The sequence below is a fragment of the Clarias gariepinus genome, chromosome 14, assembly GCF_024256425.1.
Source record: "Clarias gariepinus isolate MV-2021 ecotype Netherlands chromosome 14, CGAR_prim_01v2, whole genome shotgun sequence".
Taxonomy (NCBI): domain Eukaryota; kingdom Metazoa; phylum Chordata; class Actinopteri; order Siluriformes; family Clariidae; genus Clarias; species Clarias gariepinus.
The window spans coordinates 12,908,887-12,935,312 of NC_071113.1; the positions used below are offsets into that span (position 1 = coordinate 12,908,887).

General features: G+C 39.5%; 1 long non-coding RNA gene across 1 annotated transcript; it reads right to left on the reverse strand.

Annotated features, from left to right (window-relative positions):
- Positions 1-2,674: 2,674 nt before the first annotated feature.
- On the reverse strand, positions 2,675-4,280 carry LOC128541508 (uncharacterized). The gene is made up of 2 exons (XR_008365636.1): positions 3,783-4,280; positions 2,675-3,037 (listed from the first exon to the last, which is right to left on the reverse strand). It is a non-coding gene; the product is annotated as an uncharacterized LOC128541508 (long non-coding RNA).
- Positions 4,281-26,426: the final 22,146 nt, after the last annotated feature.

A 26,426-nucleotide genomic window follows, 5' to 3' on the forward strand; every position in this document is an offset into this window, starting at 1 on the left:
TTTGACCATCTGTTTGGAGGAGATAAAGTAATGGATGAAGCAAAATTTCCTGCAGCTGAACAGCTCTAAGACTGAAGCTATTTTAGTAGGCACCCCTCACCAGGTTAGATCATCTAACATCACCAGTATTACCTTTTTTGTTCAGGATATCCCATTGTCAACATCTGTTATAAACCTTGGGGTTAAAATGGACTCTCATTTGACGTATGAGGCTCATGTCAAACATCTGTGTAAAACGTCTTATTTCCACCTCAGGAATATAGCAAAACTGCGTTCAGCACTCACGTATGCAGAAAAGTTAGTCCAAGCGTTTGTCTCCTTCAGGCTGCCCTTCTCATTGAGACTACAGGAAAAACACTTTAAAAGCTGCAGTATATTCAGAACAGTGCTGCTAGGATACTGATGAGAGGGCGTAAATACGACCATATTACGCCCATTCTTAAATCTCTTCACTGGCTCCCTGTTACATTTAGAATTGATTACAAGGTTGCCCTTCTTACCCACCAGTGTATTTATGGGGATGCCCCTCCCTACCTCAAAGAACTTATTTCCTCACATACGTCCACACGCAACCTCCGCTCTGCATCAGTACATCTTTTGAAAACTCCTAAGTCTAAACTTCATACCATGGGAGATCGAGCTTTTTGCTCAGCTGCACCCAGACTGTGGAATGCTCTCCCTGAGTATCTGAGGATACTTTTTTTGATGCTTTTAAATCTGGTCTTAAAACTTATCTTTTTATCAGAGCTTTCGGGTCGAAATTATTTTGTAGCAATTTGAGATTTGTTTCAAATATAAAGTGCATTATAAATAAAATGTATTATTATTATTATTATTATTTTGCTATTATAGTTTCAAACTACATGCCCCCGAACAAGGATTTATTTAAAATTGAGTATAGAATGTGCCCTAAGGGGCCAGACCCACCCCAGTGACACAAGGGGTCCCATGGTTAAAAGGTTAACAGTTTTAATGTCATGAGTGCATTTAATATTGTGCTTTTATAGTTATTACATGCTTTGACAGGTCATTTAAATTGAATCATGTTAATCCAAAGCTTGAAAAAAAACATAACTTTTAATTTACATTATACACTTGAAATACTGTGTTCCACATGTGTAAATAAAAAGTAAAGACTTTATTAAAGCATAATACAAAATATTTTGTATTCATGAAATAGTCATACATAAGAATAAAAGGGGTATGGAATTTACGTTATAAATAATAGTGTCAGTGGTTACAAAACCTTTGAGTGGCAAAGCACATTTTATTAACAGGTGTTTCAAAAGTTTTGTGTACTGCATTCTTCCCAGCCTAAGCCTAATCTAAACATACACTGATTTCTCTTTTAACATTGGTGTCTTATAGCACTACGAATGAGCCAAAAAAGCATTATATTACATACAAGTGGTATAAAAATGTTAAAATAACTACATTTAAATAATGTGTAAATATTTGGCTATGTATCAATGTAACAAATTGGTAATTTTACTGTAATAAGCCTCTGTATCTTGATGAATATACTCTGTTCGATAAAGAACAACTAAAAGGCTGGCATTTCATTCACCATCATAAGGGTCTAGTTTCAGGGCCTCAAAGCAGACATTAGCCCTGTCATAATAATTGTGAGAAAATTTAAGGAAGGTCCACCCCTTCTCTTCAAGCACTTCAGCATATGGGACGGATTGATATTTAATCTCACTCAGTTTATTCAGGTAGCTTTTACACTCTGCAAAATTACCCATATGATAATATAACCATGCAAAGTCTCTATAAGCAATGAAAAAAATGCTTGTAACAGCCATTTCTTTAAGACATAGTGAGCTCTACATATCTCTGAAAGTTGTGAAGTAAGTCAAAAACACAAATTAAAAGACAGACAGCAGTTGTACATTTTCCAGAAAATGTGGACTCAATCTGTTTAATTATGTTTAAAGCATTCCTCTAAATAAGAGTGGTCCTTAGAACCTGCAATGCAGGGTACTGGCAGTAACACTGATTCAGATTTTGAACCATGTGCATCTCGTGAATCACACCTCATAACACAGTCAGAAACAAGTCCCCCCACTTAATAAGATGAGAGAGGCCTGTAATTTTCATCATAGGTATACCTCAACTATGAGAGACAAAATAAGAAAAAAAAATCCAGAAAATCACACTGTAGGATTTTTAAAGAATTTATTTGCAAATTATGGTGGAAAATAAGTATTTGGTCAAAATTTCATTTCAATACTTTGTTATATACCCTTTGTTGGCAATGACAGAGGTCAAAACGTTTTCTGTAAGTCTTCACACACTGTTGCTGCTATTTTGGCCCATTCCTCCATGCAGATCTCCTTTAGAGCAGTGTGTGGAAAAAAATTATTAAACTATAATTGAAGTTGAGTGGAAGGTACCAAATACCCAGAAGGCCTTAGTTCAAGAGGCCTTAATCCTCGCAGCCTGCACGACAAATTGAGGAAGTGAGAAAAACATGCAGGCAGAAGGCAGGAGTTAGATAATAGAGCAATAAGATAAGAAAACTAACATCAGGAAAAATAATAACCTGTAATCTTTAATAATAATACTAATAATATTTACTACGTTTACGCTTAAGATGATTAACGATGGTTGGGTAATGTAAATTAAAGAAAATGTGCAAAGTGTGACCCAAGAACAACCCGTACACACAGAGTGCAAGAAGTTGTGCAACTTTAATGGAATGGAAAATTCAGAAAGTGCAGGCAGTGATCCAAAATATAAAAATAAACTTTCAGTTCTGCTTTAATTGGGACAAAGTGCAAAAAAAAAAGCCAGACTTCTGCTTTGAAAAACAGATAAACAAGATCAGATTTATCAAATTGTTAAGAAAAATATAAGTAGTATATCAGGTAAATTGTTGAAGTAAATCACTGATCTTCAGCTGTATCATCATCCTTGCTCATCAGAGCTCGAATCAGACGCAAATTGTGACGATTTGGGTAAGGGAAGGTGGAGCCACCTGCTCCCAGAAGGAATCTTAGACGAGAAGATGTACGAGAAGAGCGCTGCCTGCGAACTAGAATAAATATATAGAACAATAGAATAAATAAATATATATAAAAAATAATAAATATAAATAATAAATATTTTAGAACAATAAATAATAAAAATATATATATATATATTAAATAAATATATGAAACAAATGCAATTTGCACATATTAAAAAACAATATAACAAAACAAAGCATACTGCAACATGCACAACTAAAAAATTAATTATCTCTTTACCAACCAGTAACCAAATTAAACTAATATTGTAATATACATATATGTATACATGTAATCATGTAATCTTGATTTTAGTAGTGTAAGTTCAAAACTGGCAAATAATCATGCAATGATCAGAGTAATGTGATTGTTTAAATTAACCTTATATTCCCACATAATATGGGAATAATAAGTACGTAAACAAAAATTAAATACTAACAAACATGATCAATTGATTGAATTAATCTGATTAAAGTCATTTCAATACTTTAATCAGATTTAAGCGGATTAAATATACCTCAATGCTTATCTCAGTTAAAATATAAGGGAAAAAATCATTAAAATAATCTGTTAAATTAATTAGTTATAAGCATAATCTAAATGAATAACCAGAACATATGTTCTGTTTGTATGTTCTGTTTAAACATATGTTCTCTAAAATAGCTAAAATCTCTAAAATATATAATGGACAGTTAAAAAACAAATAAGACAAAGTATACTGTGATGAGAATAATAAAAAATTTAATATAATTATGAAAATAGAACACTTACACATCTTGATGAGGAAATTTTAGAAAAATTGATTGCGGCTTCAACAAAACCTCAAGTCACCAGCGGTGGTCAATGGTCTGGTCAAGAAAAAGGAACAAACCAAATTTTCTCCAAAAAAGGGAAAGCATAAGACTTCTTAGGCCAAGACTTAAATAAATATGAGATGAAAAAAAAGGAAAAAGGGAGATTACGCAATTGGGAGGCGCTACATCAACCTAACCTAGGCAAAATTGGCTTACATCTAATAAATATTAAGTGATTTCTTGACTTAAGGAGGAGCAAACAATGATGTAAGTGTTAAATGAAGGTATATAAACCATGTAAAATTAGGGAAGTTGGAGGAGGTGAGAGATAGACAGCTTCGCAGTTTGTCTGTTTGTCTTTTGTCTGGCTGGCCCAGTGCTGTCCATTTACTTTTGGCTGCAATAAACTCTTTTGCTATTTCAGTGCTTGAGTAGTTATTGATTTTGTTTTGGAAATTTGGCATAGTACACAACAAATTTGCCACGACAAGTGATGTTTTGGGCTGTCTATGGAAGTATATTAGTGCCAAAATTCTTCAAAGCAAAAAAACATGTTGCAATAAAAATGTTTGAATTTTTCTGAATTGCAATTTATTCTGAATTGAAAAAAAAATCTGTAGAGCATTTACAGTGTTTGAAATTTTTGCCACTGCAATTTATTGTGGTTGTATATTTCAAGTGAAAATGTAATTCAAGCATTTTAAATTTAAGGCAAAAATATTCAAATTACCAAATTGCAGTTCAAAAATATTTTCAAGTGTTAAAAATACAATCATTAATATTTAAATCTTACAAATTCAGGTTGCAAAAATTCAGGTAATAAAATTCAGGTCGCTAAAATTATAGTCGCTAAAATTCGGGTCTTCACATGTTTAATGTCAACATTTTTCAACTTTCATCTCTCAACTTCTCTTAAAAAAGGTGTCAATCTTCTTCTGCCCCTTTCTTTTCTGCATCTTAATGATACTGCGTGACAAAAGGACTGTGGTAAGCTTAATAGTGGCATGGGTCTGACAGGACTGTGACTGCTACATTTTGCTTACTTGCAGATAAGCAAGTAAGCAATGAAGATATAAAACAAAAAAAAAGGCCTCACAAAAAGCTTTTTCTAAATAATTATAATATAAAACAAAAGTATAATAATATAAATAATAGTATAAATAATTTAACACGTACTGTTTTTAAACATTAAAATAATATACACATTAAAATAATATTCTTCCATAGTCAACAGGTATGCAAACTGACATTATTTCTCACTTTTTTCTCCTCAACAGATACAATCAAACACAACAGGCAAGTCAGCTAATGAACAAACAATACTCAAAATATCAAAATCAATTGCACTGGCAATAAACTCATAAATACATTGCTTAACATTGTCAATTTGTCCCTCCTCATCTATTTACTGTCTTCTACATCAGAGTTACTTTATGCATTGCATGCCACACACATAACTGAATTCAGCTAAGTTAGCTACTGGTGCATGTTAATTAATTGATTATGGTCAATTGAACATGCATGGAAAACATTGTTTAAACCATTTACGATGAAGATCTGTAAAGTTATTTGGATTTTTAAAACATTATTGTTGAAATACACAGTCCTGAAAAAGGGACGTTTCTTTTTTTCCTGTCTCCCTGTAGCGCTGTCTTAGGCGTCTCACAGTGCGGACATGGCAATTTATTGCCCTAGCCACATCAGCAGTCCTCATGCCTCCCTGCAGCATGCCTAATGCACGTTCACGCAGATGAGCAGGGACCCTGGGCATCTTTCTTTAGGTGTTTTTCACAGTCGGTAGAAAAGTCTCTTTAGTGTCCTGCGTTTTTGGAACTGTGACCTTAAATGCCTACTTTCTGTAAGCTATTAAGGTCTTAACGAGCATTCCACAGGTGCATGTTAATTAATTGATTATGGTTAATTGAACATGCATGGAAAACATTGTTTAAACCCTTTACAATGAAGATCTGTAAAGTTATTTGGATTTTTACAACATTATTGTTAAAATACACAGTCCTGAAAAAGGGACGTTTCTTTTTTTGCTGAGAATATATACAGTGGAACCTCGGATTACGAGTAATGCGGTTTATGATTGTTTCGCAAGACGAGCAACGTTTTTTAATATTTTTTTTACTTGAAAAACAAGCATTGTCTTAGTTTACGAGCACCGAGTATCATGTTTCACGCATGCGCTTCTTGTTTTGACACCGAGCGTCACGTCATCACAAGTGAGCCAACGGTTTTTCTCTTTCTTGCAGCGGAATTGTTGAGTGTACGTGTGTGTGTTTGTGTCTGTGTAAGGCACAGAGTTTGTGTGTTTGTTTGGCAACCTGAGAAAAGGGGGCTGTAAACGCGAGCGAGCCCCCTTCAGCCCCCCTTCTCTCAGGTTGCCAAACAAACACACAGACTCTTCTCTGTTGCGATTGTTTTCAAAGGTGAGGAGCTGTTTAATTAGTTTTTTGTTGTTGTTGTTGTTGTTTTACTTACAGCAGTGATCCTGTTAGTATGCGCTCACGTGAGTGTGACTAGGGATGTTCCTTGCTAATTTTTAAACGGTTTTAAAAACGGTCTATCCCTTAATGTGTGTGTATGTGTGCGTGCACATTTTATACACACAAACCCTGCGTGCACAAACGGAAACACTTATCTGTCGGGATTTATTTTTACATTTTTTAAGGTAAAGTACAGGTTAATTTGTTTTATTTTTACTTTATATTTTGTATTAATTCTTTTTATGTATTTATTTTTTTGGGCTGTATAACGAATAATTTAAGTTTCCATTATTTCCTATGGGAAAATTAAATTCGATTTGCGAGTGTTTTGGAATACGAGCCCGCTTCCGGAACGAATTATGCTTGTAATCCGAGGTTCCACTGTACTACTAACTGCTCAAACAACTACATAAAGACTTATGACTTCATACTAAATATTAAACTGAAATGTTGTAATTGAGTTGCGTAAAATAATTTGTGACCAAAAAATTAGTTTTTTTTATTTATTTTAATCAGACTGACATTAAACCGTACTATCCACACTTTACGTTTTTCTTAATTACAAAGTTTTTATGGTTACCTTTATTTATAAGCAATATAAATTTAACAAAGTGTAAACAGCATGTATGTTGTTGCTGCTGCTGAGTAAATTAATCCTATCTGGTTACTGAATGTGACTGTACATCAGGGTTGCCAGGTCCCAGAAATATTTCCAGCCCAATGACAACTTAAAATCCGCCCAAATGGAATGAAAACTAGCACAATTTTTCAGTGTCCAATCAGATTAGACAACGGCTGGATTCCCACAAAGGGCCTTAAAATAAATTTATATAAGTTTAAAGTATTGGCCTTTTGTCTTACCCAAATTCTTAATATCACACACTGTGTTTTTTTTTTAATACACAATCTCAAACAATAAAGGTCAAATAAGAACATGTCCTCTCTGATATTTTCTGACCCTAGTCAGAAGTACTAACTTGTACTTAACTTATCTTAACTTGTACTCAATAAGAGAGTATGGTCCATTTCCTACATCCTCCAAAAGGTCTTCATGTACTACTGGTCCTATCACTGAATTAATTAGTGCTGTGGATTTCGTTCGATGTAAACTAATGCCTTTTTTTGAAATTTCTTCCACAACACTTCCTAAGTGGTCAACAGTGTAAGTGCTTGAGTGACTTTAACTCTGCCTCTTTCACAGGTGCATTATTTCTTAGAAAGGAACTGCCTGTGTCAAATAATGTTCTGGCATTTGAGAAAAGAGCCGCATTTTTTAAAAAATGTTTTTCAGTCGTGAGCAGCAGCGTTTGTTGCCAAGTATTCATTCCCGAGGATCAACACCCACTGATAAAAGGTTTTATCTTTGTCCACAATTAATTTATTTTATTTATTTTTTGCGGCCGCGGTACATTATAAATGTAGCCCAAAAAACCGCAACTCGCAACTCCGTATTTTTTCCCGCAACTCCTTTTCTAAAATAGGCCAATCGTGCGGGAAAACCGCTACCCTGGCAACCATGCTGTACATTACCGAGTGCAGGGGCGGGAAACCCATCGCTTTCGCGTGTGAATGAAAGAGCGCTGGCTTTGCTTTGAATGGCAAAGGGGTAATATTAACACATTACACCCTTTTTGTGCAACTGGCAACCCAGCCTGTTAGTTAAAAGTGCTGCGTTCCGATCGGTAAGTAGTTTCTGAGAAGTAGACTGCACAGGGAGCAGGAAGCACACTTTAAAGTAAACTGCGGCACGCACAGCACCAATCGGCACTCCACTGCTCTTCCTGTGATATCCCGGATGTGAAGACCTGCATTTTAGCAACTTGAATTTTATTACCTGAATTTTAGCGTCCTGAATTTTGTCTAACTGAATTTGTAAGAATGAAAAATAATGAAGATTGTATTTTTAACATTTGAAAATATTTTTGAACTGCAATTTAGTAACTTGAATATTTTTGCATTGAATTTTAAATGCTTAAATTGCATTTTCACTTGAAATATACAACCACAATAAATTGCAGTGGCAAAAATTTCAAACATTGTAAATGCTTTATGGATTTTTTTCAATTCAGATTAAATTGCAATGCAGAAAAATTCGAACATTTTTATTGCAACAAGTTTTTTTCAGTTCATGTAATTCAACCTGCTATTTTGCTTTGAAGAATTTTAGCACTAATATACTTCCATAGCTGTCGCTGGGCAACACAGACTTTTAACACCCTCCAAAGATTTTCTATGGGGTTGAGATCTGGAGACTGGCTAGACCACTCCTGGACCTTGACATGCTTCTTACGAAGCCACTCCTTAATTCTCTGGACGGTGTGTTTGGGATCATTGTCATGCTGAAAGACCCAGCTACGTGTTATCTTCAATGCCCTTGCCGATGGCAGGCTTTTACTCAAAATCTCACGATACATGGCCCCTTTCATTCTTTCCTTTACACGAATGAGTCGTCCTGGTCCCTTTGCAGAAAAAATGCCCCAAAGCATGATGCTTGCACCCCCATGCTTTACAGTAGGTATGGTGTTCTTTGGATGCAACTCAGCATTCTGCATTCATAAGACATTAGTTCCAGGACAGATAAATGTACCACTTTCAGACCCTGCTAATAATAGTGCATGAACCACTTTTAGACCCTGCTAATAATTTTTCTTTCCACTTTTGTTGTGCAGTGTACTTTGTTATATTATTCAAGAGCCACCAAAAATGGGTATGTATGAAAATGGCTGTAATTATTGTAATTTCCCCTCTTAGTTGGAATTCTACACACAACCCCCCATAATGACAACATGAAAAAAAGTTTACTTGAGATTTTGCCATGAAGCTCAAAATTGAGCTCAGGCGCATCCTGTTCCCCCTAATCATCCTTGAGATGTTTCTGCAGCTTAATTGGAGTCCACCTGTGGTAAATTCAGTTGATTGGACATGATTTGGAAAGGCACACACCTGTCTATATAAGGTCCCACAGTTGACAGTTCATCTCAGAGCACAAACCAGGCATAAAGTCAAAGGAATTGTCTGTAGACCTCCAAGACAGGATTGTCTCGAGGCACAAATCCGGTGAAGGTTACAGAAAAATTTCTTCTGCCTTGAAGGTCCCAATGAGCACAGTGGCCTCCATCATCCGTAAGTGGAAGAAGTTCAAAACAACCAGGACTCTTCCTAGAGCTGGCCGGCCATTTAAACTGAGCAATCGGGGGAAAAGGGCCTTAGTCAGGTAGGTGACCAAGAACCCGATGGTCACTCTGTCAGAGCTCCAGAGGTCCTCTGTGGAGAAAGGAAAACCTTACAGAAAGACAACCATCTCTGCAGCAATCCACCAATCAGGCCTAAATGGTAGAGTGGCCAGACAGAAGCCACTCCTTAGTAAAAGGCACATGGCAGCCCGCTTGGAGTTTGCCAAAAGGCACCTGAAGGACTCTCGGACCATAAGAAACAAAATTCTCAGGTCTGACGAGACTCTCTGGCCACTCTACCATATAGCCCTGATGGTGTATGACTGGTGTTCGATTCTGTCGAACGGTTTTTTAAAGTCTATACTAATTATATATCCTTTTTCATTTTTCTCCTGCATGTATTCTATGGTATCTCTTATGCTGCTAACTGTATCCGCTATACCTCTTCCTTTTACTCCACAGGCTTGTGTTATAGTTATTATTTCAGGTAAAACGCTTTTTGCAAATCTACATGGCCCTGTGTGAAAAAGTGATTGCCCCCCTTGTTAAAAAATAACTTAAGTGTGGTTTATCACACCTGAGTACTGCCACACCTGTTTCAATCAAGAAATCACTTAAATAGGAGCTACCTGACACACAGAAGTAGACCAAAAGCACCTCAAAAGCTAGACATCATGCCAAGGTCCGAAGAAATTCAGGAACAAATGAGAACAAAAGTAATTGAGATCTATCAGTCTGGTAAAGGTTATAAAGCCATTTCTAAAGCTTTGGGACTCCAGCGAACCACAGTGAGAGCCATTATCCACAAATGGCAAAAACATGGAACAGTGGTGAACCTTCCCAGGAGTGGCCGGCCGACCAAAATTACCCCAAGAGCGCAGAGACAACCAAAGACCCCAGGACAACATCTAAAGAACTGCAGGCAGATTTCCAAGGCGCAAACCACTTTTAAGCAAAAAGAACATTAAGGCTCGTCTCAATTTTGCTAAAAAACATCTCAATGACTTTTGGGAAAATACCTTGTGGACCGACGTGACAAAAGTTGAACTTTTTGGAAGGTGCGTGTCCCGTTACATCTGGCGTAAAAGTAACACAGCATTTCAGAAAAAGAACATCATACCAACAGTAAAATATGGTGGTGGTAGTGTGATGGTCTGGGGTTGTTTTGCTGCTTCAGGACCTGGAAGGCTTGCTGTGATAGATGGAACCATAAATTCTACTGTCTACCAAAAAATCCTGAAGGAGAATGTCCGGCCATCTGTTCGTCAACTCAAGCTGAAGCGATCTTGGGTGCTGCAGCAGGACAATAACCCAAAACACACCAGCAAATCCACCTCTGAATGGCTGAAGAAAAACAAATTGAAGACTTTGGAGTGGCTTAGTCAAAGTCCTGACCTGAATCCTATTGAGATGTTGTGGCATGACCTTAAAAAGGCGGTTCATGCTAGAAAACCCTCAAATAAAGCTGAATTACAACAATTCTGCAAAGATGAGTGGGCCAAAATTCCTCCAGAGCGCTGTAAAAGACTTGTTGCAATTTATCGCAAATGCTTGATTGCAGTTATTGCTGCTAAGGGTGGCCCAACCAGTTATTAGGTTCAGGGGGCAATTACTTTTTCACACAGGGCCATGTAGGTTTGGATTTTTTTCTCCCTAAATAATAAAAACCATCATTTAAAAACTGCATTTTGTGTTTACTTGTGTTATCTTTGACTAATAGTTAAATGTGTTTGATGATCAAAAACATTTTGTGTGACAAACATGCAAAAGAATAAGAAATCAGGAAGGGGGCAGATAGTTTTTCATACCACTGTATCATTGTAGAACAGTTTGTGCTGATTACAAGAAAAATACAGGTTGGTCAATAATATATTATAAGTAGCTGAAAAAAGCACAAATATCAGAACATGTCCAAACATCTCAAGGGCCCCAAAATCACCTCGGACCCCAGTGGGTTAAGTTAAGCATTATTTTTGCTATTGTACTTCCTTCCTTTGTCAGAAGAGTTTTTGAACCTATAGTTTAGTTATGTAATAAATTGACATATATTTGGGGTATATTTTGGAAAAAGAAAACCTTTATGCGTGTTAATTATTTTTTGTCTCGCGTTGTGTTTAATTACTTAAACGTTGATTTATTGATTAAAATTACAGTGACTGTAGCAATTGTGGGTAATTGAAAGATATAGATAAAACTAGGTTTGTAAATAAAACTCTAAAAATGTAATAACTAAAAATGGTAAAGATAAAATTCATAAGTGTAAACTCACCCCCAACTCCAAACCAGTCATACATGCTTTTCCTGTTCTCACTACTAAGGTGAAATCATCTATTGTCTCTGCCTTCCCTAGCTATTCTTCAACCACGAAGACACACTCTATCTGACATCCGCAGCATTGTTTTTAGCCTTCCTAAACCATCTGTTTTGTGATCAACTTAAAAGCACAACACGTTATTCACAGTTGACTGGTCCTGATTTCAGGTGGATCTTAACACTTGTTCCAGGCGCAAAGGTGACGGATTCCTCGTTACAGGAAGACGTGCCCTCTCTTCATCACAAAGATGATATACCTATAGATGATGAGGTTGATGCTAATGGAGACACATGGAGTGCTTATTATTCATGGGCAGATTACAAATATGTTGATGCATATTCACTGAACTTAAAGCTTTTCTTGTAAAGAAAATCAATCTTCATTTGATCTCTCACAGGTGGCATCTATCGCCACCTGCAGTAGAAACTCTAATCAAACTCTGGCCGCTGTTTATAATAATGGTTCAAAACAATCCCCAAAATGCCAACATGTCAGGTGCAAAGGCTGGAATAAACTAGGACACCAGGAATGGCAGTGTAAACAGACACTATGCCTATTATTGCAAGGCAGAAGGACATTGGGCATGTGACTGTAGACAAAAAAAAGAACAATATGAAAAATGGTTATGTCTCTTCTACTTCACAGGCTCACCAAATGCATCAAATTACCCCATCAAGTACTATATGCCCAACTAGGCCTAGACCTATTAAAACACAGAGCAGAAACCCCACAGTGAGTATGTTGAACTTGGTACTGAATAATGATCCACAGACCTGCCCATTTTAATGTTGAATATCAATGGTACTCCTTATCCTTACATGGTAGACACTGGAGCTACATGCTCTTCTTTTAGTGGTTTTAGTACCACGGCCATGTTACAGCATCCACTATCAGCTCTGTAGGGATTGATGGGGTTCCAATTTCAGGCCCTAAAACTTTTCAACTGCCTGTAACTAGCCCAGATGATCCAAATTTGCATTTCCGTCATCGATTTGTTGTGATACCTTCATCTCCGTTCAATTTACAAGGCCGAAATGAACTGTCTAAATTAGGCTGTTGTTTATTTTTTGCAGAGGGCAAAACTGTTTTAAAGACCCCTCATAATCTGACTATGTTCTCTGATGTGATCCCACAGGTTGATTCTACTGATGAATCTATTGTCATCCCATCCTACTTGTCTGCTGTACCTCCGAGGTTGTGGTCTACTAATGCTAATGAAGTGGGCACAGTTTGTACTACACCATACATGACAAAACTTAAAACACTGACACCTGTGTATTGTAAACAATACCCTCTTTTAGAGGCGGGTATTAAGAAAGTGTTTTTGTCATTAACACTAGAAGCGCCGCGCCAGTGTCACCTACTAAAAGCGCGGTTCAGCGGTCATTTGACCGCCTATTGTTTTGAATGGGAAGCTGCTGCTGACACACAATGATCGCTAGATGGCGCTTTCACCCAAAGCAAATAGTTTAGCTCCAAGATCAACTTGCACTTGGACAATGCGCCATTCATTCCCGCGTTGATAATAAGCGGTATCTTTTTTTCATATTCAACTGAGAAAACCTACTACAGAGTCTCTAAGGGGACAAACGAAGAGGGAAAAAACAAGTCATGTTTGGAATTATAACCCAAAGTTTTTGACTTTTTTCTGCCGTTTTTTCTCCTCCTTTGTCCATCTAGGGGCTTCGTACTATAACGAAAAGGAAAGCTCTACTTAATTTTATATCGTATGGAGAAAATGTTATTAGTTTGTTCATTCTATTTGAAGCTTCTGAACGTCTCGGAGCAGCGATTTAGTTCTGAACTCGCTTCCGTGAAATTATCGCTAAAACAATATTAAATTTGAATAAATCAGATCTACTACAGCAGATAATAAACTATGCTATGTCATAACCGAAGCAAACACAACGAATATGTCTCGTTTCGTTCACTGTTGCTAGGCAACGGACCACGCGCCCAATCGGTTCACTTGGCCGCAGTGTATTATAAACCTGCGGGATGTTTCACTGCTTATGTTCATGTAATAAAAGCGAGGGAAATGTGGAGGTGATGTGTGGCCACTGAATGAGAACTAAATCAAAGATTTCAGTAACTACACTGAGTGTAACATCTGCATAGTGACACTAAACAGCTGAACACCTTCACTTTCCCGTTTATCTCTGAGAAAAAAAAAAGCTGTATGTTGTTTGTTTATATGTTTATAAAAGTACACGAAGTAGGCGCGCGCACGCGCGCGCACACACACACACACCTCCCCTGAGCCCTCGGTCAACATCTAATGACCGTCGATATGCAAATGAGTCAAGACGTAGCCTAACGTGGTGTCGTGTCGGATTTCAGCGGTCAAAGAAAGTGGAAAGACTTTGAAGTAGTTTCAGTGTTTTTTTTAGTTACAACAAGCACAGCGATGAGTCCACGTTGTTTCACTGGTTATGACATAGTGACACTAAACAGCTGAACAACTTCACTTTTCTGTTTACCTCTGAGAAAAAAAAGCTGTATTTAGTTTGTTTATATTCAGAGTAACACCTTCCAACCACCTCTCATAGTCTATTGTTAGTTTTAATGATTTGGCTGAAACTAATTATCACTACATAAGTACCCCAACACCCCTGATCATGAGTTTCAGCTGAAACTAATTCTATACATGCAACAGAAAATGTAGATGCAGATTCCAAATGTATAAAGATACATGCTATATATATATATATATATATATATATATATATATGTGTGTGTGTGTATTCGATGCATGCTATATATATGTGTGTGTATGTGTGTGTAATCGAGGCTGGCTCTATTCAGGGGCAATAGGGGCAGCGCCCCATCAACTAAATGTCTGCACATGTTAATATATTCCTAAAATTAATATATTACAAGTTGATAAACTGATCTGCGGTAGCAGAGAAATCCGCTGAAGAAGGGACACTACACAATAAGGTATTAGATGTCCCTCATGTCTCTGTCCCTCTGCTGTGCGTATTCATTCACAGGCTGCAGCGCGCGCGCGCGCGCTCACACACACACACACACCTCCCCTAAAGTAGTTGCGGCGTTTTTCAGTTACAACAAGCACAGCGATGAGTATAAGAATAAAATAAGGTAACAGTTTGATCTGTGTAGTTAGTGCCCTTGTATAGAATAAATGAATGAATAACACATTCCAACCACCTCTCAAGAGAGTGGACAGCAGCATACATTGGAGGGAACTTCTGAGATGGTCAGTGATTGATGGCACGGTCGTACGGAGGGGGTTGTGATCACACCTACAGTTCTTTTGTTCTAAGCTGCCGGTCAAATATCTCTCCACTTGAAATGGAAGCACAAAATTGAGGGGCAACATGCAAGGGATTTCAGCATCTCGACGCACAGTATAAGCTGTTTATAAAGAAGACACTGTTTGTTTTTTTATTTTGTAATCTTTCTCGTGTTTACCTTGTACTGTACAATGTATATTCATTTTATTAATGAATTGCTGTGAATAAACTACATATGCAGTTGATTTACCAGAAAGGACTTTGTTTTGTGTGCTAAACTAAACTTCAGGGTCAAGTAATAGCGATTTTATTTGAAAAGTATATATATATATATATATAGGGAAAGATTAAGAAACATAGCATGTATCTTTATACATTTGGAATCTGCATCTACATTTTCTGTTGCATGTATAGAATTAGTTTCAGCTGAAACTCATGATCAGGGGTGTTGGGGTACTTATGTAGTGATAATTAGTTTCAGCCAAATCATTAAAACTAACAATAGACTATGAGAGGTGGTTGGAAGGTGTTATTCTGAATATAAACAAACTAAATACAGCTTTTTTTTCTCAGAGGTAAACAGAAAAGTGAAGTTGTTCAGCTGTTTAGTGTCACTATGTCATAACCAGTGAAACAACGTGGACTCATCGCTGTGCTTGTTGTAACTGAAAAAAACACTGAAACTACTTCAAAGTCTTTCCACTTTCTTTGACCGCTGAAATCCGACACGACACCACGTTAGGCTACGTCTTGACTCATTTGCATACCGACGGTCATTAGATGTTGACCGAGGGCTCAGGGGAGGTGTGTGTGTGTGTGTCTGCGCGCGCGCGCGCGCGCCTACTTCGTGTACTTTTATAAACATTCTACATATAAACAAACAACATACAGCTTTTTTTTCTTTCTCAGAGGTAAACGGCAAAGTGAAGTTGTTCAGCTGTTTAGTGTCACTATGCAGATGTTACACTCAGTGTAGTTACCGAAATCTTTTATTTAGTTCTCATTCAGTGGCCACACATCACTTCCACATTTCCCTCGCTTTTATGCATAAGCAGTGAAACATTCCGCAGGTTTATAATACACCGCGGCCAAGTGAACCACGTTCCCGCCGATTAGGCGCGTGGTCCGTTGCCTAGCAACACTGAACGAAACGAGGCATAATCGTGGTGTTTGCTTCGGTTATGACATAGCATAGTTTATTATCTGCTGTGGTGGATCTGATTTATTTACATTCAATAATGAGGCTTTATATCCTCAGGAGGGGTCATTACATATGTAATATGTAAAACAATATTGTTTTAGAGATAATTTCACGGAAGCTTCTAACAGAACGAACAAACTAATTAATTTTCTCAAAACCTTATAAAATTAAGTAAAGCGAAATTCCCTAAATGTCCTTATAAAATATCGCTGATTATCAACGCCAGAACGAATGGCGAATTGTCGATATTTTACGGAAGCATATATATATATATAAACTGCATATATGGAATGAAACCTGAGATAGTTACACATACGCACTGAATGACGCATAAATAGTATGCGCGATTCCTTGCGCCATCTGCTGAGAGAAATGAGAATCGCAGGTTGGAAAAGACAGGAAACGTCATGCCGCCGCGCAGCTGTCAGCGATTTCACGTAAATAAGAGCAAAATAGCTTTATACTGGCTTTTACTGGTGTGATTTTAAAAATTTAAGCATACAGGGTGATTAAGCTCACAGAACTAGGAAAAGTCATGAAAGGAGGGTCCTGGAAATTGATCGAGTGTGAAGTATTTTTTTTTTTTTACCCCCTTGCGGTCAAATGACCGCTGCTCGGTGCTTCTAGTGTTAATACAACAAGGTGTTCTAGTTCCTACCCAATCTCCATACAATACACCTGTTAATCCTATACAAAAGGCAGGTGGAGATTTACCCAAGATTTGCGCAAAATTATTAATATTGTATGTAATTATTGATGGGATATATGTCAATACCTCCAAACTATTCATATTTTACAGTAGATGATTTGTGTTCTACCTTTTTCAGTGTCCCTGTCAGTGAGCAGACGCAGCCTATATTCGCTTTGACCTTAAAAAAAAAACTGACCTGGACTCGTCTTCCTCAAGGGTTCATAGACTCTCCAGCTGTCCTCTGTTGTAAGAGGTGCCATGGCTTCCCTGACCCTGCCTAAGAAAGTCCGCCTTCTGTTATACACCGATGACGGTCTGAAGGTCTCCTATCTGGGATTCACAATCGCCCAGGGACAAAGAATATTATCTGCTGATCGCATACAGTCTGTTGTTGAGATTTATTTACCTGCCACAAAGCAAGCAATGATGAGCTTTCTTGGACTTATAAACTATTGTAGGCAGTTCATTCCTGACTGTTTCTAATATGACAAAATATTGCGCCAGTCCTGCTCCTCCACTTAACCAGACAAAATCACATGGACATCAAAGATGAAGGATTCTTTTCGTTACTGTGGCAGGGTAAGTGGTTGTTTTGATTTGTGATTCGTTGGGGTGTGGTTATCAGGTTAACAAGGGGAATGCAGTCTATTTATGGACCCTTATTTTGACTGGTGGTGACGTGTTTGTGGTGACTGGGTCCTCTTCAAACTGGCGTGTCCCTTTTTATTCCTGGTTCCTGGTTATTAAGGTGGATTCTGTTGACTGTGTAGCTAGGTGAATAGCTTAATGCTAATCGATACTATTTACAGTTAAAATTCTAGTGGAGTTGGCGGCATGAACATGTGGATTATCCGTGGCGGAGCGCGCTTTTAGGTATGCTCCTACTTACAATAAATGTTGTTATCACTTTGGCAGTAAGCATATTTAGTGTATTGTTATAGTGTCAGCGACGCTAGCAGATTGAGCTGCGGCATTGGCGGTGAGTACTCATGCAGCTTCACGCGGGCGATTGTTTAACCCAAGTAAGTATATGATAATTCCTTCGCCTTATTCCTAGTTGATAATGCTAGCGGCGATGCCATTGCTGTTTTGCTCATGAGTAGGAAGACTGCTTGCTTGCGACTGCTTTGTAGGCTGTTGGGCTGTAGCTACGGTGTGCATGCGGATTGATTATTTTTTTTTTATTCTTGATTTGCTTTTCTGTTTTGTTTTTTTGTGTGTGTGGATGAAATTGTCTTTACTGATTGATTGTTTTGCATGTCTGCTTTGTGTATTATGTTGTGACGGCGCGAGTGTTTGTGTTGTTGTTGTCCCTTTTTGGTTATGTTAATTTGGTGCGTTTAGGCACTGGTCTTTGTCATATATAGGACTGGGAGACGACTTGGTGCCTTGCTCTATATACTACTGAGTTTGTAAAAGGAGAAGGATCCAAACGCAGAGTGAGCGTGTACTGCTTCTCTGATCGAGCGCTGCAGCGCAAATGCAGAAGAGTAGAGCTGGTGTATGTAGAGAGCAAGTGCAGCGCTTAGAGTCAATGAGTTCAGCGGCAGGAATGCGGAAGTGCCGAGCGCGTCCTCACAGTTTTTTCTGAATGAGCTCCGTGGCAGGAATGCGAAAGTGCCAAGCTGGTGCACATAGAAAATACACACGCAGTTTGCTGGCGATGACAATCCTGCGGAGCGAGGCAGAAGAATCGCGCAGGACGCTAGATCCGAAATGATAGCTCGAGGTCAATGAACAGGCAGAGGTCCAAAACGGGGAGCCAAAAAGTCCGTGATCAGAGCTCGTGGTCGAAAGACAAATCCGAGGGTCAGCAACAGTAAATCCGTGAGGGCAAAAAATCAACGATGTGACCTGGCGTACCGTGACAGAATGTGAATTTGGGTGGGTTTTGGACGACTTTTTGAGCTTTGTCCTGTCAGTCTCCGTTTCCTTATTTCTTTCCCCCCTCCCTGAGGAGTGTTTTTATCAGTTCATTTTTGTTTATTGCTTGGGAGCTGATGTTGCTTGTTTTAATAATAAAACATCCCTTTTGTATTAATACCCACGTCTCATTTGATTGTTATTCTTGCCTTGATAGGTAGAGCTTATCTGTGTGTCTTTATTGGGAATATTCCCCTGGCGCCCCACCAGGGTGGTGTAGTCGGATTAAGTTCATTTGCAAATTCCCGCCTTTCAAGATTTTAAAGTTGCCACATTACCTTAAGCAATCTCTAAGTTCAGCTCCAGCATTGGGTCCACCTGATTATGTCAAGCCATTTCACCTATATGTCTCTGAAGGCGGCGGTGTCACAGTGGGGGTATTAGCCCTAGAGCATGGCAGGTCTTATCGCCAAGTTGCATACTTATCTAAAACCCTAGATCCTGTAGCATTAGTAGAACTTGCCAAATGGGCCGTTATCGAAGCACCCTTGTCTCCACAGGTCTGTAGGGAAACAGTATTTTCTTCTACGTCACATGTCTCTGTCCCAAGTTTGTCATTCGACTATGACATAGCCTTCTTGGAAACCCATTATTTATCCGAAGATCTACATTGGTTTTCCTGTAAGTGTTCACCTGGCAGTGATATGCTAATTTTGGAATAAGACAGGGCGCATAGCTCTTCCAGCATCTGTCCTCCCGTTTTTAGTGCGTCATTTTCTTGGTATTTCACATGTCGCAAAACGGGGGGAAATCCGTATGATTGAGGACACTTGTTCTATTAAATTCCTGTTTGATCTGTGCTCATGTAAATACACAAGGACAACATGTTAAACATAATGCCTTGCCACTGCTTATTGCACCATTTCAATGTTTACAAATTGACTTTACACACATGTTATCTGTCAGAAATCTGAAATACATGCTTGTAATTGTGGATAGATTTTCTAAATGGGTAGAGGCATTTCCATGCTCAAAAGAAAATGCAACAATAGTAGTTAAAATTCTGGCTAAAGAAATCATTCCTAGATATTGTATTCCAACATCTACTGACAGTGATAATGGCATGCCCTTCATCTCCAAAGTGACACAAAAATTTTGTAAATTTTCAAGCATTGATTGGAAATTTTACATTCTACCATCCCCAAAGTTCTGGTGTGGTAGAAAGGATAAACAATTAAAGATAGGTTGACCTAAGCCATAATGGATACAGGTAAGAACTGGGTTGACTTGTTACTGTCTGTGCTTTGTGAAAATAGACACACAATTCTACAACCAAACTCTCACCATTTGAGGATATAATGGGAAGACTATTTCCCACCCCCTGGGTAAAAGGTAACGTCGGTGTTTTTCTTACAGGTGATTTGGACATGATTGTCGGCGATTATATGCAAGCGATCATTAAAAATGTGTTCATGGTAATCTCTTTGCTTCTCTCCCTCTTCCTACAGACAAGCCTACTCACTCTTTCATCCTAGGTGATACAGTTCTGGTGAAAAATTTAAGTCCCTGCATGGTGGGGGACGCTGCCTACAATACACCTACAACTGTAATTGCAGTGACTCGCACAGCTGTTCTTACAGACTTACAGCCACAGTGGATTCACACCAGCCGCGTGAAGAAGGTGTAGATCTGATATTAACATGTTAAATCTTCTCTGCTGCTATCTTCCTGTCTCCTCTTGCATTTGTTTTTAAAGGTGTGAACACTCCCCTTCTCATGCTTTCTCTCTCTCTCTCTCTCTCCCTCTGTCTCCTTCCCCCTCTCCCCCTAACTTTAGTTTCACCAGGACATTTACATACAGTGGTTCATTTTTGTAGTAACATATGTCGATGACACAGGCGTTTGGTCAAACATATAAAAACCCAATCTTTGCTGGTAATAAACAGAGACCTTTCTGACAGACAATGTGTGTGTGTTTGACTAATTCTCTCCTGGTGCCAGAAAATCTTACTGAAGCACTGCGGACAGACCGAGCAACTCGCTTCTTCTACTACACAACTTTAAAAACTTTACAGAAATATTGCCAAGTTAAGGAATATATTGTCACTAAACGATGCAGAAAAACTAGTTCATGCTTTTATCACCTCTAGGTTGGACTATTGTAATGTCTTACTGTCTAGTTGTTCAACTAGGTGCATTAACAAGTTTCAGTTAGTTTAGAATGCAGCAGCAAGAGTCCTCACTAGAACCAGAAGATACGAGCACATCAGCCCTTTCTTATCTTAACTTCATTGGCTCCCTGAGAAATTCCGCATTGATTTTAAAATACAGTGGAACCTTGGATTACAAGTAACGTGGTTTGCGAGTGTTCCGCAAAACGAGCAAAGATTTGTAATAAATTTTTACTTGAAAAACGAGCATTCTCTTGGTTTATGAGTACCGAGTATCATGATCACAACTGAGCCAATATTTTTTCTCTCTCTTGCGCTGCGGAATTGTAGGTAATCATCTCCCCTGCTGGGTCTTAGTGCTCGTCTCTCACTGATATAATCAACATCCATGCACGCATGTACGGTTTACTATAACACTGTGACCACATGTGTGTGAAACATATTTTATTTTGTGTTTGTAAGCGTGTGTGTACAGCGCATGTATTGTTTATTATAACACGTGTGTGCACACGTATAAAACAAAAGCAAGTCTCATTAGAAGGTAAAGATCCATTTTTTCTCTTCCTCTTTGTATCAGTCTGTCATGTGTGTGCACGCATGTAATTTGACACTGTGCTCCTTTACTCACACCAACACACACATACAAACGCACACTACCTGCCTTACACAGAAACACTGCTATGTCACGATTCTTTTTAAAGGTAAGGTGCAGGTTCATATGTTGTTGTTTTTTTTTTTACTTTACAGCAGTGATTCCGTTATTATGCGCTCACGCGAGTGTGATTAGCAATGTTCCTTGCTAATTTTTCCGATAAAACAGTCTCTCCGTTAATATGTGTGTGCACGCACATCACACACACACACACACACACACACACTGCGCCTGCATGCATAAATGGAAACACTTATCTGTCGGGATTTATTTTTACTTTTTATAAGATAAAGTGCAGGTTAATTTGTTTTATTTTTACTTTATATTCAAATTCAAATTTTCAAATTTAAATTCAAATTTTATTTGTCACATACACAGTCATACACAGTACAATATGCAGTGAAACGACCGCCGGTGACCTTAAAAAGAAAATAAAAAACTATATATAAGGAATAAATATTAATAAAGAAATAAAATACAAAGGAAAATAAATGTAACTAGTAAAATTAACAACTGTACAAATAAGGGCATGTAAAAATATCACAAAAATAGAATATAGGAATATGGGGGGGAAATATATATATAATTTTTTTAAAAATGTTTTAAAGTGGCATTGAAATGTCTTAAAGTGTCAGAGTGGCAAAGTGTCATGTGCAATGGCAGGTAAACATGTATTGTATAAAGTGACAGGTAAACATGTATTGTATAAAGTGACATGTGCAATGGCTTCAGATATGTAAATATGTATTGCATGAATGTGTCCATGATTGTCCAGTCATTGTAAATGTTTAAAAGACATTACTCCTGTGTGGTGTGATGTGATTGAGAGACCTTATCGCCTGCGGGTAGAAGCTCTTCCTCAGTCTCTCTGTGTTGGCCTTCAGGGAGCGGAATCGCTTCCCTGACCGCAACAGAGAAAACAGTCCATTGTTGGGATGGCTGAGGTCCTTCACAATCTTCCTGGCCTTGGTCCAGCACCGCTTGCTGTAGATCAAGTGCAGGTCAGGGAGCTCGGTGCGGATGATGCGCTCAGCTGATCGCACCACCCTCTGTAGAGCTCGTCTGTCCTGCATGGTGCTGTTTCCAAACCAGGTCGTAATGTTTCCCATCAGGATGCTCTCTATGGTACAGGAGTAGAAATTCCTGAGCACCTTAGAGGGCAGTCTAAAGTCTCTCAAGCGTCTGAGGTGGTAGAAACACTGCCGGGCCTTTTTTACCACGGTGTTGATGTGACAGGACCATGACAGGTCCTGCGTGATGTGAACACCGAGGTATTGGAAGCTGTCCACTCTCTCCACTGGGTTCTCATTGATGATGGGGGTCTGGTAGTTCCTCTCCTGGTTTGTACTAAAGTCCACTATCAGCTCCTTTGTCTTGCTGACGTTCAGGAGGAGATTGTTCCTCTGGCACCAGTTCTCCAGATTTACAATCTCCTCTAGGTAGGCCGACTCATCATTGTTGGTGATCAGGCCCACCACGACAGTGTCATCAGCAAACTTGATGTTGGCAGTGGCCACGCAGTCGTGGGTGTACAAAGAGTACAGCAGGGGGCTCAGAACACAACCCTGCGGGGCTCCAGTGCTGAGAGTGAGTGAGGCTGAGACATGTCCGCCCATCCTTACTGCCTGTGGTCTGCCAGTCAGAAAATTGGAGATCCACTGACACATGGATGAGCTGAGTTCCAGGTGCTCCAGCTTGGTGGTGAGTGTGGAGGGAATTATGGTATTAAATGCAGAGCTTGGGACAGGAACAATGATGGACTCTTTGAAGCATGTGGGGATCACCGACTGAGATAAAGAGATGTTGAATATCTCAGTGAACACAGGTGCTAGCTGGTCTGCACAGGCTCTGAGGATACGGCCTGAGATGCCGTCTGGTCCTGCTGCTTTCCTGGTGTTCACTCTCTTGAAGGCTCTCCTCACATCATGCTCGGTGATGATGAACGCGCTTCCGGTGCTGGCAGTGACTTCCTGCCTGCAGCCGTTAGCATTAGCATCGCTAGCGTCTTTAGCTGCAGCCTCGAAGCGAGCATAGAAAGTGTTCAGCTCGTCTGCCAGAGTTGCGACCGCGTTCGTCATACCGGTTGTTGGTGGTTTATAGTCCGTAATTGTTTTAGTTTTCTCCCGTAGCGCTGCTTCGCCTCTTTTACTGCCTTCCGGACGCTGTATGACGCAGCCTTGTACGGTTCCATGTCCCCCGACGCGAGTCCCGTGTTGTAGGCAGCGGTGCAAAATCTCAGAGCATCGCGGATGGTTTTATCCACCCACGGCTTCTGGTTGGGAGACGTTCCGATAGTCTTTTTCTCTACGGTATCGTCCGCTAATTTCCCAATGAATCCCACAACCGCTTTCGTAAACACGCTGACGTCATCATCGGAGCTGTTTCGAAACATGTCCCAGTCTGCGCCATTGAGTGCGTCCTGTAACGCGGCCACCGATTGGTCCGTCCAGCGCGCGACCTCCCTCTGAACCGGAACTTCCTGTTTCAGCTTTCGTTTGTATTTTGGCATAAGGAAGATGGCGGCGTGGTCGGATTTACCAAACGGAGGGAGAGATTGTGCCTTGTAACCGTCCTTGACCGTTGTATAACAATAATCCAGTGTCCTTTCGCTCCTCGTGGGGCAGGTGATATGCTGATAAAAGTTCGGCGCTGCGCGTTTGAGGTTGGCACTGTTAAAGTCCCCTGCCACAATAAGCGCAGCGTCCTGGTGTTGTGTCTGATGCTGTGTGAGTGCCTCATGCAGCTCGCATAAGGCTGTGTCTGTGTCTGCTTGTGGTGGAATTTAAACGGCGCTGATTATGACCTATGTAAACTTCCGAGGTAGATAAAAAGGACGACACATGATGGACAGTAGTTCCAGATTTGATGTGCAGGAGCGTGTGAGAGGAACAACGCTCGCGCTGTTGCACCAGCTGCTGTTCACTATTAAACACACGCCGCCTCCCCTTGACTTCCCCGAGTCCCACGTCCTGTCCATGCGGTGAACCGAGAAGAACTCTGGATGGCGTGGTCCGGCACCGCTGGGTTCAGCCATGTCTTGGTGAAGCAGAGGAGATTGCAGTCCCGAATGTCTCTCTGCAACTTTATCCTGGCCCTGAGGTCATCGAGCTTGTTCTTCAGTAACTGGACGTTGGCGAGCAGGATGCTAGGCAGAGGTGTGCGGTGTGCACGAGCTCTCAGCCTGTTCCTGACGCCGGCTCGTTTCCCTCGGGGCCGCCGCTTCGCGTCACGTCCTTTGTTTTCCCTCAGGATCTCACTCGGCCAGCTCAGATCCAGGGTTAAAAACGTCGAATTGTGAGTACATTGTATACCAATAGAAACAAGAGTGTCCCTATCATAACTAAAGTACTCCATGGTGGTAATTTTGCCAATTTTAAAACACTAAAAACTAACTTAAAAAACAAAAACAGAGAAAAGGTGGTCGGAGCAGTCGTGACGGCAGCCGACCTCACCGGCGCCATCTTGAAATATATTTTGAGCTGTAGAATGAATAATTAGAGTTTCTATTATTTCTTATGGGAAAATTTTATTTGTTTTCCGAGTGTTTAGGACTACGAGCCCACTTCCGGAACAAATTATGCTCGTAATCCAAGTTTCCACTGTACTATTTTTGACATATAAAGCATTAAATAGTCTCACCACGCAGTATCTGAGTAAACTGCTAGTGTCTTACGATCTTCAGGTTTGAGATCTCATCTCATGGATACCCTGTTGGCATGTCCCTTTGGCATGCGTCTGGTGTCTGGGGACGGTTTCACTCTATCATGAAGACAGTTCTGGCCTTGACTGATGTTGTTTCTCTGAGGATTTGAGTTGGCTGCAGTCGCTCGATAGTTTAGGACTGGAATTTCCTACAAGTCTACCTGAGCCTCCAATAACTACCTGGACTCCATATTAACATCAATTAACATCAACTGTTATCAAGAACCGCCTGCCACCTAACACCGTATGAATGCAGATCAATTCCTGCTTTCTGTTTCACCCAAATAAGGATGGGTTCCCAGTTGAGTTTGGTTCTTCTCAATGTTTCTTCCTATTGCCATCTCAGGGAGTTTTCATTGCCACTGTCACCCTTGGCTTGCTTATCAGGGACTATCTGACCATTTTGATTTATACACATTCACATTCCATAAAAACTTAAATAATTCTTTTGTTTGTGTAAAGCTCCTTTTCGACCATAGCAATTGTTAAAAGCGCTATACAACTAAAATTGAATTGAAATAAAACTAATAATAAAAAAAACTATAAGGGGAATAAAGCTGAAAAGCTTACAGCACCTGGTATTCCCACATGGTCTCCCATCCAAGTACTAGCCAGGGGTAGCTCAGTGGTTAAGGCATTGGACTACGGTTCGGAAGATCCCAGGTTCAAATCCCACATCCACCAAGTTGCCACTGTTGGGCCCTTGAGCAAGGCCCTTAACCCTTAACTGCTCAGATGTGTAATGAGATAAAAATGTAAGTCGCTCTGGATAAGAGCGTCTGCCAAATGCCTAAATGTAAATGTAAATGTACTAGCCAGGCCCAAGCCTGCTTAGCTTCCAAGACCAGACGAGATCGGGTGCTCTAAGACTGGTATGGCCATTAGCCAAAGCTGGTTTAAGGGGAGGCCAATTTGAACCATAAACAAGGACTTTTAAAAAAAACTATAAGGGGAATGAAGCTGAAAAGCTTACAGCACCTAGTATTCCCAACCATGGCTTGATAAACTGAAACATCTTTGCAAAATATAAAAACATCTGTATTGTTATTTGAACTTCATGTTCATGTTTTATAGAATTTTGTAAATGTATATCAATCATAAATAT